This window comes from Pongo pygmaeus, chromosome 21 (genome assembly GCF_028885625.2).
Source record: "Pongo pygmaeus isolate AG05252 chromosome 21, NHGRI_mPonPyg2-v2.0_pri, whole genome shotgun sequence".
NCBI lineage: Eukaryota > Metazoa > Chordata > Mammalia > Primates > Hominidae > Pongo > Pongo pygmaeus.
The window spans coordinates 32,530,181-32,541,845 of record NC_072394.2 but is presented as its reverse complement, the minus strand read 5'-3'; positions in this window follow the sequence as shown (position 1 = coordinate 32,541,845).

The window sequence follows — 11,665 nt, the reverse complement described above, 5'->3', positions numbered from 1 at the left end:
TTATGGCCTTTTGTGTCTGGCTTCTTTCATTTCATGTGATGTTTTCAAGATTCATTCATGCTGTAGCATGTATCCATGGTATGGATATATCACATTTTGCAACAATTGGGTTGTTTCTACAAAAAGGCTATTATGAATAATGCAGCCAAGAACATTTGTGTACCAGTTTTTGAGTTTTCAGTTGTTTGAGTTTCAGATGTTTTCAGTTCATTTGGGTATATACCAAGGAGTGGAATTGCTGGTTCACATGGTAGCTCTATATTCTACTTTGTGAGGAATTGCCAGACTGGAAGCTGTACCATTTTACATTTCCACTGGTAACTTATGAGGGTTCCAGTTTCCCCACATCCTCACCAACACTTGCTGTTTTTCATGTTTATGGCCATCCTAGTTAGTGTGAAGTAGCATCTCATTGTGGTCTTCTCTTCCATTTTTTAAAAAAGAATTTTGACCTACACCAAGCAAGGCAGAGACCAGAGTCAGTCACCCTCGGGGAGCAGTCTGTGGTTTTGATAATCACCACCTTGGGATGAACATGGCTGGTGAGCTGCAGAGGAGTTGATTTGACTTTTGGGGATGGTTCTAGGCTGGATGTGATACAGGGCAGGTTCTGTCTCTAGAGAAAGTTCTCATGACCTTTTCAGGTCTAATGAGATTCACATCACTTAGGTTTGGTTTGAAATTTCTTTGTTTATCCAGTGAATTACAAGTAGAATAAAGATCTGGTTCTAAATTGTCTTTTGGTGGTGAAGTGCCATAGACCATTTCGGACCATTTCTATGATGTACCAGCAGCCCCACATCACACCTCCTCTTCCTTGGCTTGTCTCTTCCCCAATTCTTAGAGTTAGCAGTGTTTCTTACTGCATTCATCTCCTCAGTCGTAAGCGTCTGTCAACCTCCATTGTGAAGTCATGAGTCTCTTGAGACCAAAACTCCAAGAATGTATTATGCTCACAGTGGAGATGGTGTTCCTGTGCTGGATGGTCAGTAGCTGTTGACATGTAGTTAGAAAATAGGTAGGAAGTTCCACGCAGCCTCACTCTTTGGAACCTAGTTTCTCCTATGGCCTCCCTTTCTACTGTTGTTAATAACATTCTATTAATGATCCATGCCTCTCTTCACAGGAGGAATATTAGAATCTATGGAGCAATTAGTATTCTTTGTCACCTAAATTTGTCTACTACTGTACATTTCCAATAAGGCACCACCAGGGCAAGGGAAGATTCCCCACATGTATATCCCCAGCTGTTTCTGTCATAAAACTTGCATGTGTATAAACCACTATTAACTTTTTGCACCAAAAGAGATATTCAAGGACAGACATCCAAGTCCCCAGCCCTTTATTGCCCTTGGGATACCACAATCCTAATCCCCAGATTGTAGCAATGATCATGTGATCCTGCTGCTCTGTGGACCATAACCTTTTTGGTTACAAAAGGTAAATTTCTGTTTACTGCATCTGAACCCCAGGACTAATGTGTCACTGCATTTAACCCCAGGACACATGCACCAAGTCACTGCAGCTGTGCTTGGCCCTGAATCTGTCCTGGAGGGTGGGTCAAAAGGCAAGGGTGGCAGGTAGGATAGTAGGCAGTGAGGGGGGGCAAGGCCTAGCTGACTGAGGACAGACCCAGCAACAATGACAGGAGGTTTGAACACCGCACAAGTGGCAGTGCCCGTGGGAGGTGCAAAGTGGAAGGCCCAACCCCTGCTTAGAGGAACATGAGGCTGATGGTGCAGTGCAATAGAGGACACTGGGTGGCCATTTTAACAGCTGCGTTCCAAATGAGCCACCTAAGGTGAGTGTTGTGAGAGTCACAGTGGGTTTAGAGGGACAAGGTAGTGAGAGGATGCTGCTGACGCATTAGTCCTGGGGTTCAGCTGCAGTAAACAGAAATTTACCTTTTGTAACCAAAAAGGTTATGGTCCAGAGAGCAGCAGGATCACATCATCATTGCTACAATCTGGGGATTAGGAACTCCAGAGCCACACAGCAGCTGCCTATATCTGCACCAAAAAGTGGATGTCCTTCACACTGCCACTTGGACACCACTCAGCTAGCTCATCCAAGTTCAAGGCTCAATTGAATGCATCTGGTTGTGTTGGAACCTACATGGCCTCTCAAATGGTACTGGCATGGAATATTGGGGAAATGTCTTTATTCCCTCTTCCCACCTTTCCTGGAAGGTGCACTGGGACAGAGGTCTAGTGAGCCAATCTTCTGTGTTGTCTACGCCATGGACCATGATATAAATGGGTACCACAGCCTTGTATGCCTGAGCCTAACCATCTCCTGAGATGCTTGCTGTAAGTACACATTAGTACATGCTGGGCCCCAATCTAGATCTCAAGGGAATGGCCTTCAGATCCATTTTTTACAAGTTCCTTTTGTAATTCATATGATCATGCAAGTTTGAGAACTGAGAAGGGAAGGGAAGACCTACATCCTTGTTACTCAGACCACCAGCAACAGCAGCATCACCTGGGAACCTGTTACAAATGCAGAATCTCAAGCCCCACCCCAGACATTGAATGAGAATCTGCATTTTAACAAGTTCTCCATGAGATTTGTGTACTTAAAGTGTGAGAAGCTCACATGTACTATGTCTTTTTCCTTTACATGAATATCGAGTACAAAGAATTGAGCCAGTCAGTCCTCTTGGTTAATGGCACATTATGGTTAATGCATGCAAGAACTCTGATTTGAAGTTTTTGTTGATTTTACCCCCAGTATCCACTCCATTCCTTTGCCCCCATGGGTCACTTAGATGTGTTTCGTGTATCTTTAAAAATGCAGCACCTTTATAGCATACATTATATCTTCAAATCATAACCATAATGAGGTGTTATCCCCATTTCCTGTACCAGAAAAGGAAGGATTGGAAAGGTCCAGTAATTTGTTCAGGGTCAAGCAGGAGTCTCAGACTCAGTCAAGCGTGGTTACTCACAGCCCTCCCTTTGTCAGTGTGTGGCCTTCCTCATCCACAAAATGAGCATCACCCCTACCTACAGGATTCTTGCAAGATCCAACCAAATAATGTGTCTTATTAACAGAGAGTTGGGGCTCGGTGGGTGCTTGCTGCAAATGTTACTGAAGTCATATGGGTAGATAAGGGTGGGACTCAAGGACAAGAGAGGAAGCTTGGAATATCCCCCAGTGCAGGAAACAAGCATTTATCAGGTGCACACAGTGTGCTAGGCTTCTCCTCATCGCATGTAGTACCCCTGACAACCCCAAGGTAAACACAGCTAGTGGCATTAGTTGAGATGCTGCACCTACCCCCTGGGGTGGCAGAATCGTGATTGGAACCCAGGTCAGTGCTCTTTTCAGTAGAACTGCTGTACCCAGACTTCACATCCTCTCTAGGTGAGGTGCATGGGTCCCTGGGCAAAACCCATTCCAGAAGCTGGGAAACCACGTCAGGACTTGTGTGAGAAAGGAGTGCTGCTTCATAATCCCCAGGATGGTCTTAAGGCTCCTCAGTCAGTCCTATTTGCACAGCGTGCCTCATGCTCCTGAGTACTTCCACCTGCAGCCACAGTGCCCAGAGCACCTGGTTAGGAGGAGCATCTGAAACCACCTGCACAACCTTCATTCCACAGAGGAAGAAACAGGCTCAAGAAGCCCGTATGTGATGGGGAGCTCCTAACAGGCTTCCCTGGGCCACAGGAATGGGCTCGGGCTCTCTGCTGGGCTCTGTCACCTGGCCCCATGTGCTGCTCACCTCGGCCTTCTGAGTTTAGTAGGATGGCGGCTACTCTTCCCTATTGACAGGTGAAAAAGCAGGTCCACAGCTGTTGAGTGACTTTCCCAAGGCCACACAGACCACAAATCCTGGCTCCAAGTCCAGGGCATTTCCAGTAAGCACTGTCCTAATCAGTTATGGAGGTCCCTGAGTGACAAAAATATGAGGGACCCCTTCTTTCCCCCTCCCAGTTTCCGCAGCTAGGCTGAGTGTTAAGAGGAAGGTGCCACACAGGTTCAGCACCCTGGTCAGCGCCCAGCCTCCCTAAAGCCGCTGGAGGAGGCGTTTGGAGCCAGGTCAGGTCAGTGTCTGCTGCTTCCTCACCCAGGATGGCCCACTCTTGGGGACAGACAGGCATCCTGAGAGGAGGGGGCCTGGACCTAGGTGTCTTGCCACCCAATACAGAGCCCTGCCCTCTCCCTCTCCTTCAGAAGGAAGCATGGGAGCAGTTCCATCCTCAAGGTTTCTTGGTTCCCAGGACAGAAATTCGAGTGAGAAGCATATGAAGAGAGGGATGGCCCAGGGGCCCTTGGCCATGGTGGCCTTGGACAAGTTTGGCTTTCCCCATCTGTAAAATGTAGATAAGGATGGACCCACCTCCCCAAGATCCTGCCTATCTGTGAGAGTCCATGACTAAGTGGGCCATGGGCTGGACTGAGTTCAGTGCTCCCCAACCTGCCCTCCTCCTCTCCCCTACAGAGCTTCCCAATTTACATGTAAACCTTGGGCATCAAAGTGACAGCTGATAGCCCTGGTTCACCCACAAATGTGCTCTGACTGGCGTGCATGTTATTAAATTTGATAAGATGCATGATGGCAGCTATTAAATTTGAGTTTTGACTCTGTTCTTTACCAGTGGTGTGACCTTCGGCAAGTCAATGTGGCTGTGCCAAAGCATCCTCATATGTAAAATGGAGGTAGTGATAGGACCCCTCTATAGGATTGTTGTGAGCTTTAAATGATCTAGTCCATGTAAAGACATAGATGAGGGCTTGGCACAGAGAGAACACTATTGTTTAAAAATAGGGTGACTTAATGTGTGTAATAAGTAACTGGTTCATTGCAGTGTACAAACATGAAGTGTTTTCTTTTTTATTCAGCTGACCTCTATCAAATACTCCTTTCGTATCTCAACATCTTGGGCCCAGCCAATAACTAACTGGGCACTTTGATTTTCAAACTCAGTCCAGCCCAGCTTAAACTTTCCACCTCCCAAACTTCCAAGAGGTGGTCTCTGGCTTCTTCTGAGCTCTTGCTCCTCCAGTGTGGTGGGTGAGGGGGAGGAAGGGAGAAAAGTAAAGTCTCTTCACTGGCCATGGTGATGAGGATGGTGAGAGGAGATTTTGGTTTTTGTTTATTTGTTTTTTTAAGAAACAGAGTCTCTGTTGCCCAGGCTAGAGTGCAGTGGCATGGTCAAAGCTCACTGCAGCCTCAAACTCCTGGCCTCAAGTGATCCTCAAGATGGAGTCTTGCTATGTTGCCCAGGCTGGTCTTGAACTCCTGGCCTTATGTGATCCTTCCACCTCACCCTCTGGAGTAGCTGAGATTACAGGCACAAGCCACTATGCCCAGCTACAGGTGGTCTTACTCTAATTCATACTAGGTTTTTGGGTTTGGTTTGGTTTGGTTTGGTTTGATGCTGGGGTTTTCAGTAGACTACATGCATAATTTGGGAGTGGTGGTGAGTGCTTTGTCCTGGACCCTCAGAGAGGAGTGGGGATCGCTGTCCAATCTAAGAGGCTCACAGCCCATCTCTTTGACATAGTATGCTGGGCTACAGTCACTTGCGCCACCCACAGCTCAGCCTCCTCTCATCTCCCTGCATCAGTGCTTGGAGCCCCAGGAACACTGGGGTCCTTCCCCTACCTACAAGGGCTTCGGGACACTTGGAGGGGAGGTAGGACTGTCCCTCCTCCTCCCTGATCCCCAATACCACCATCCCTTCAAGTCAGCATGGGCTGTTCCCACGAGGGGCTTCCCACTTCAGGAATTCTCTGGTCAGAAATAGACCTCATCTCCATGTTCACAAACTCTTCTGAGCTCCAGAAGATACATTTTAAACCCTCTCAAGAATACTCTCCTTACATTTTTCATCTGTTCAGTGCTGTATCTCCAAAACCTGGCACAGAGTGCTCAAATCTTTGTTGAAAGAATGAATAAAGGGTGCTTGGATGGGTAACACTCAGGTGGTCCGCAGGCCCTGCAGCTCAGCCCTGCAACTGGGAGGCAGGCATCAGTCCCCTTCTTAAGTGATTTATTAAGTCCTGGTCAGGGGGAAGGGTGTGGAGGTCTGGTCCCAGCAAGTGGCATCTCATTGGACACTCCCTTGTCCTCAACCACCATTCTCAGGCAGCGGGATAATCCCTTTCAGCATTCTGTTACCCACACAAAGGTCCAGCAGTCCAGCTGCTCTTGAAAAATCAGAAGTTCTGGTAACCCTGAGCCCATCCACCACAGGGCAACAGCCAGCCAGAGTTGAAGCAGACCTCCCCTTTAATCCTGCCGCTGTCCACAGCCACCTGCTTAGTTTGTTAATGTCACCTGCTGAGCCCTGCAGGCATTTGCACTTGGGTCCCTGCTTTAATCTGATGAGAAAGGGTGGGGACTCTCAGGAGGAGAGTCAGCAGTAGTAACAACTCTCCTGTGGGTGCCTAACCCCCATGAGTGACTTCAGTAAAATGAAATGCAGACATGAAAAGGAATAAAAAATAGAGGGATAGGGAGAGATTGGAGGAAGGGAAGAAAGATGAGATGGGAGAGAAATGGCTTTGCTGAATGCCCTTGGCCCTAAGTCAGTACTGGCCCAGACACTGAGCCACCCGGGAAGAGGTTGGCATGGAAGCTGCCTTCTTCCTCTGCCCTCCCTGCTCCCCTGGAGCCAGCTTTCCTTCCACTTGCTAACCTCCCTCTCAGCCCAGGAGAGCAGCAGCCACCACCTTGACCTTCGTGGCTCAGAGTCCAAGTAGGGACAGGTTGTTGAGATGAAGTACCTGGAGCTTAAGGTCATGTCCTCTGGCTGCAGCGGGATCCCTGAGAGAAGGGCTGGGGGTACTGGAGTCCACAGTCCCATGGACAGGCCTCCCCAGCGCCAGTGTCACCCCTAAAGTGCATGACATCAGAAGATTCTTCTTGCCACACACATCTGCAAGTGATTATAATGGCTGACAGTGACCTCTCTCCATGTGCTATACACTGTCTCTGTGAACTGATTCTTCATAATGGCCCTGTGACTTCAGTACTGTGGTTGTCCCCATTCTATAGATGATGAAACACTGAGGCATGCCCTTCAGTATGCCTCATCTCCACACTCCAGCCCAGAATGCAGACCTCCCTCCCACCCCCTGCCACCCCCCTCCCCACCACCACCAACCCCCCTACTCCCACCACCACCGCAGTGCACGCCAGACTGTGTAGGCCTCTGAGCCTCTGCTCATGCTGTTCCTCTGCCCTGAGTGCCTTTCCTTCTCCACTCTCTCTTCACACTGGATACTGCCTCATTGTTTAAAATTCCCATTAGACACACCCTTCTTTCCTGGAAGAAGGGTGACCCTTTCTGACGCCAGTTCAGTCAGATCTCTCCTCCACACACACAGCCCACTGTGCATGCCCATCACAGCAGCAATCACACTGTCCTGTTGCCCCAGACAGCCTGTGACCAACTCAAGGGCAGGGTCTGTGTGTACCCTACAGCGCCTAGCTCAGGAAGGAATGCAGATTGTGTGTGAATGAATGAACGAACGAACGAACACAAATAGCTGACATCAAGCAATTATGGGGTGCCAGGCACCGTGCTAAGTGCTTTACAGGTATCATGTTATTTTCTGCTCACCACAGCCTTATGGGGAAGGCACTGTTACTAGCACTACCCTTTTACAGACGAGGAAACAGGCTAAGAGGCATTAAACAACAACCAAGCATCCAGGCAGTCACACTCTAATCTGACTTACACTCTCATTTGATGGACCATCCTCAGTGGACCTCCTCTGTAAGGGACCCTGCCTCTGACAAGCTCTCTGAGATTTGAGTAGGGAGAAAGCTCAGAATCACTTGGCCCTCTGGGAGGAGGAAGATGGTCTTCCTGCAACCCTCTGCACCATTTAGGTGTCCTGGTCCTGTCCATCTGCTCATGGAACAGCTTGATCTAGAAGAGAAATAATGTGGCGAAGAGGGTTTTTGGGGCAAAGACAAGAAGATACCACAGGGCCAGGGTTGTTACTGTCTTTAGCCAGGATCTGGCCATTGGGACATCGGCTCCCCTCAAAGGGCGGGGGGGAGGGGGGAGGGTTGGAAGCTTGGGGAGTCTCTTGGCTAAATCCTACCCATCTCCACTATGCTTCATCCCTAAGATATCCAACACCTGACCAGTAGATGCTAACATACCTCCACTGACAAGAAGCTCCCTACCACTCCAGCCCAGATCTCAGCAAGTTTCTCTTTCTCTAGCTGAAATGTACCTCTTGGGGAACATCAAAAGGAGTCCATTCTCCAGGAGAGACCAGCAGGCCCAGATGGAGGGCCTCCCTGACTTTGTGAGTGCCTCCTGACAGAACCTGACACAGAACCCCACCTCCTGTGGCTTCTTAATAATGCCTCCCTTCCCCCGTACTCCTGCCCCTTCAAAGCTCTCCAGACACACAGTACCAAGCTCTCAACTTTGGAAAGCCCTCTGCCTGTGTTCTCTGATCCCCCAGCTTTCAGAGAAGGCAGAGTGGGAAGGTTTCCAGTTTTCCTCTGGTAGACCAGAGAGATGGAGTAATTTGCCCAAAGGCCCACAGAGAGAAGGGGTGACCAACAGGATCTAGCTCTCCTGGTTCCCAGCCCAGGATCACACAGTCCCCTCCAGAAATGCCAGGACAGAAATGCTCTGGACATCTCTCCCCATCCTGCTAAGGGCGGGGGAAGCAGGAAGAATACAGAGAAACCAGCCTCGCCTGGGGAGGAGAAACTTGATTGTTGCTGTGAGGTTGGCATTCTGGGAACTGCAAGGCCTATGGCTGGTGGAGAAACAGAAAATGTCGTCAGTCATCCAGAGGATGTCCTGGTTTGAAGCTGCTTTACTAGATAGGTGTCCTTGGCCTCTGGGCTAGGTCGGACAAGAGAAAGCTGTGTGTGTGTGTGTGTGTGTGTGTGTGTGTGTGTGTGTGTGTGTGTGTGTGTGTGTGTGTGTGTGTGTACACGTGCATGCACATGTGTGTGCTCATGCACATATGCACATGTGTATGTATAGACATGTCCATTCAGTGAGGACATTTTAAAGAGAATCCCAGGGAAATTAATGCTTATTCTCAAGGAAGGGAGCAAAAATGGTAGAATCTCAGGCAGCTGGCATTTTGGGCTGGGAGATGCCTGAGGTAAGTGAGTAGATGTGATCATGGATACTGGGGTTCCAAAGGGCCAGGCCTGGGCACTCAAGGTCCTTGGATGGGAAGAATGTGGTTGGTTTATCTCACAGGCCCCTAAACACCCAGCAAATGTCTCCCAGGTTTAGCTGGAACCTGAGTATGTCCCAACAAGGTGGGGGGAGAAGGGTCTTCTGAGGGAGACCCCTGCAACCCTTCCACATAAAGCCCTACCAAGGCCCAGGGAGAGGAAGGCAAATGGATTCCCAAGTTCCCAGCTGCAGGGCCCACTGACAAAATCAGTGCCTTTGAGGCATGTGATCCTTTGCACAACTGATCGTCACCCCTAGAGAGGGCTCCAGGAGTCTGGGAAGGAACCATGGGCCTCCTGGGTCCTGCATATGGCTCTGCAGCACTGGCAGGTATAAGAAGCTTTTGTCACATTTATTCATCCATTCATTCAGCAATGAGCACTTACTATGTGCCAAACATGTTTCTAACACTGGGAGTACAGCAAGAACCAGTTAGACCAAAATTCTGGCTTTCATGGAGCTTGCAATCCAGTAGGGGAGGTCGTGGGTGGGAAAGACAAGTACAAGGCTCAGCCTGCTGGGTCATGATAAGTGATCAGAGAAAAATAAGGCAGCGAAGGAGAAAAGGGAATGAGGTGGGATGGGGTACAAATTTAAATATGGTGTTCAGCAAAGGCTTCACTGAGGAGGAGATATTTGAATAAAGCCCCTAAGGAGGTGAGGGAGTGGGCCTTGCAGATATTGAGGGGAAGTACCTTCCAGGCAGAGGAAACAGCACGTCTGAAGTCCCTTGGATGCGAGCGTGCCCAGTAAGGTTGAGGAATGGTCAAGAGGCAAGTGTGGCTGGGGTGAGTGAGCAAGGGGGTAAGGGGTGAGAGATGAGGTCAGAGAAGCACAGGGTCCCAATTGCTTAGTGCCTTGTAGGCCACTGTGAGGGATGAACCCTGGTTTGGGGGTACCTGAAGCTTATGCAGTCCAGTGGGGCATCCTCAAGATAGATAAACCAATTCAGGGCCTTGGAAGGGGCTTGTGCTAGTGAGAGGCCCGGACAGTTAAGCTTTGCCAGTCTTGCTATAAATCTGCCACTGGTTGTGGTGAGAATTTTGGCTTTTGCCTGGAGAGGGAGCCATAGGAGAGTTTTGAGCAGAGGAGTGGCCTGACCTGACCACCTTCTGGCCTTCCTCTGGCTGCTGAGTGGAGGATGAACCTGGTGATGGGGCGGGGAGGAGGGAAGGAGAAGGGGGTAAGAGAGAAAGCCAGAACACCAGTGAGCAACTCTGGACTGGCAGTGACAGCCGAGGGTGGACAGCAATCAGATTCTGAAAGTGGAGCTGACAAGATGCGCTGGTCTGGGATGTGAGGTGTGATAGAAGAAAGGCAGAAGGGTTGACCACAGCGTTTGAGGCCTAATCCAGCTATCCCCAGTTGAGGTGGGGAAGGAGAGCATCCTCATTCCTGGACCTCATACTATGCAGTTCTCCATTTTATCTGTAATCTGCACCACCACCCTGAGGCAGAGCTTTCATTAATTCCACTTCACAGATAGAGAAATCCCGACTCAGAGAGGTGGAGTAACTTGCCCAAGGTCATATAGCCAGTAAGTGGCAGAGCCTGGATTCCAACTTTAGTCTTACCAACTCCAAAATCGGTATCTGTTCTGATGCACCAGGAAAAGCAAGGTTTGGGGCCCTAGGAGCAGGTTAGGTGGGAGAGGCAGTTCCTGGAGGAGAGGCACATTCCAGTAACCACAGAGGCCCCTGGGATGCCTGCAAAGAAAGTTCTCAGCATCCTACTCCATGTTCCTAATCACCTCCTTCTTAAACCTGTTTCTGATCCATCAGCTGGCAGATCTCAGCTGTAATCGTGGGGAAATGTTTTTGTCATCTCTTAAGTTTTCTTAATTCACTGACAAGGTAATAATGCCTCAGTCCATTATACACATTTTCTAAAGGACTTTCAACATTAGAATGCAAAGCAGGCTTCTCTGGCTTAGAAAAACCTGAGATTCCTGGGATTTAATCATCAAACAGATTTAGCCCCTAAATCTGTTTGATGATTAACATCAAACATTTCATAAGAAAAAAACAAATGGCAGTGCGGCCAGCATGTCCAGGCCACCCAAATATGCCTGATTTCTCCCCTAAACTAACTCATTGCATTTAAACTGATAAGAACTGATGGTCCCAGATGCATTCACTCAACAGGTTTAGTATCCAAATGAGTCTGCCACCATCACAGTAATCCATATGACTTGGTTGATATTTTCATTATTATCATTATGGATTGAAAAGCCTTAGCCCATGATTTGGGATGTCCAGTCCTCTGTAGTTTACTTAGAACAGCTCATGCCACGTTCTGTGGCTGTGCCTTCTTGGAGCCTGGGAGAAAGCGACACAACAGCATAAGCCTAGGACTTGTGAATCTTTTACAATCTTGAAGCCTTGCTCTTTTCAAACCGTACCCCTTCAAGACCACAACAAAAACCTGGGAAGCCAAGCTAAACAACCCTTGTCCCTTCCAGCCTTCCTCTAGCTCTCTGCTCTTGG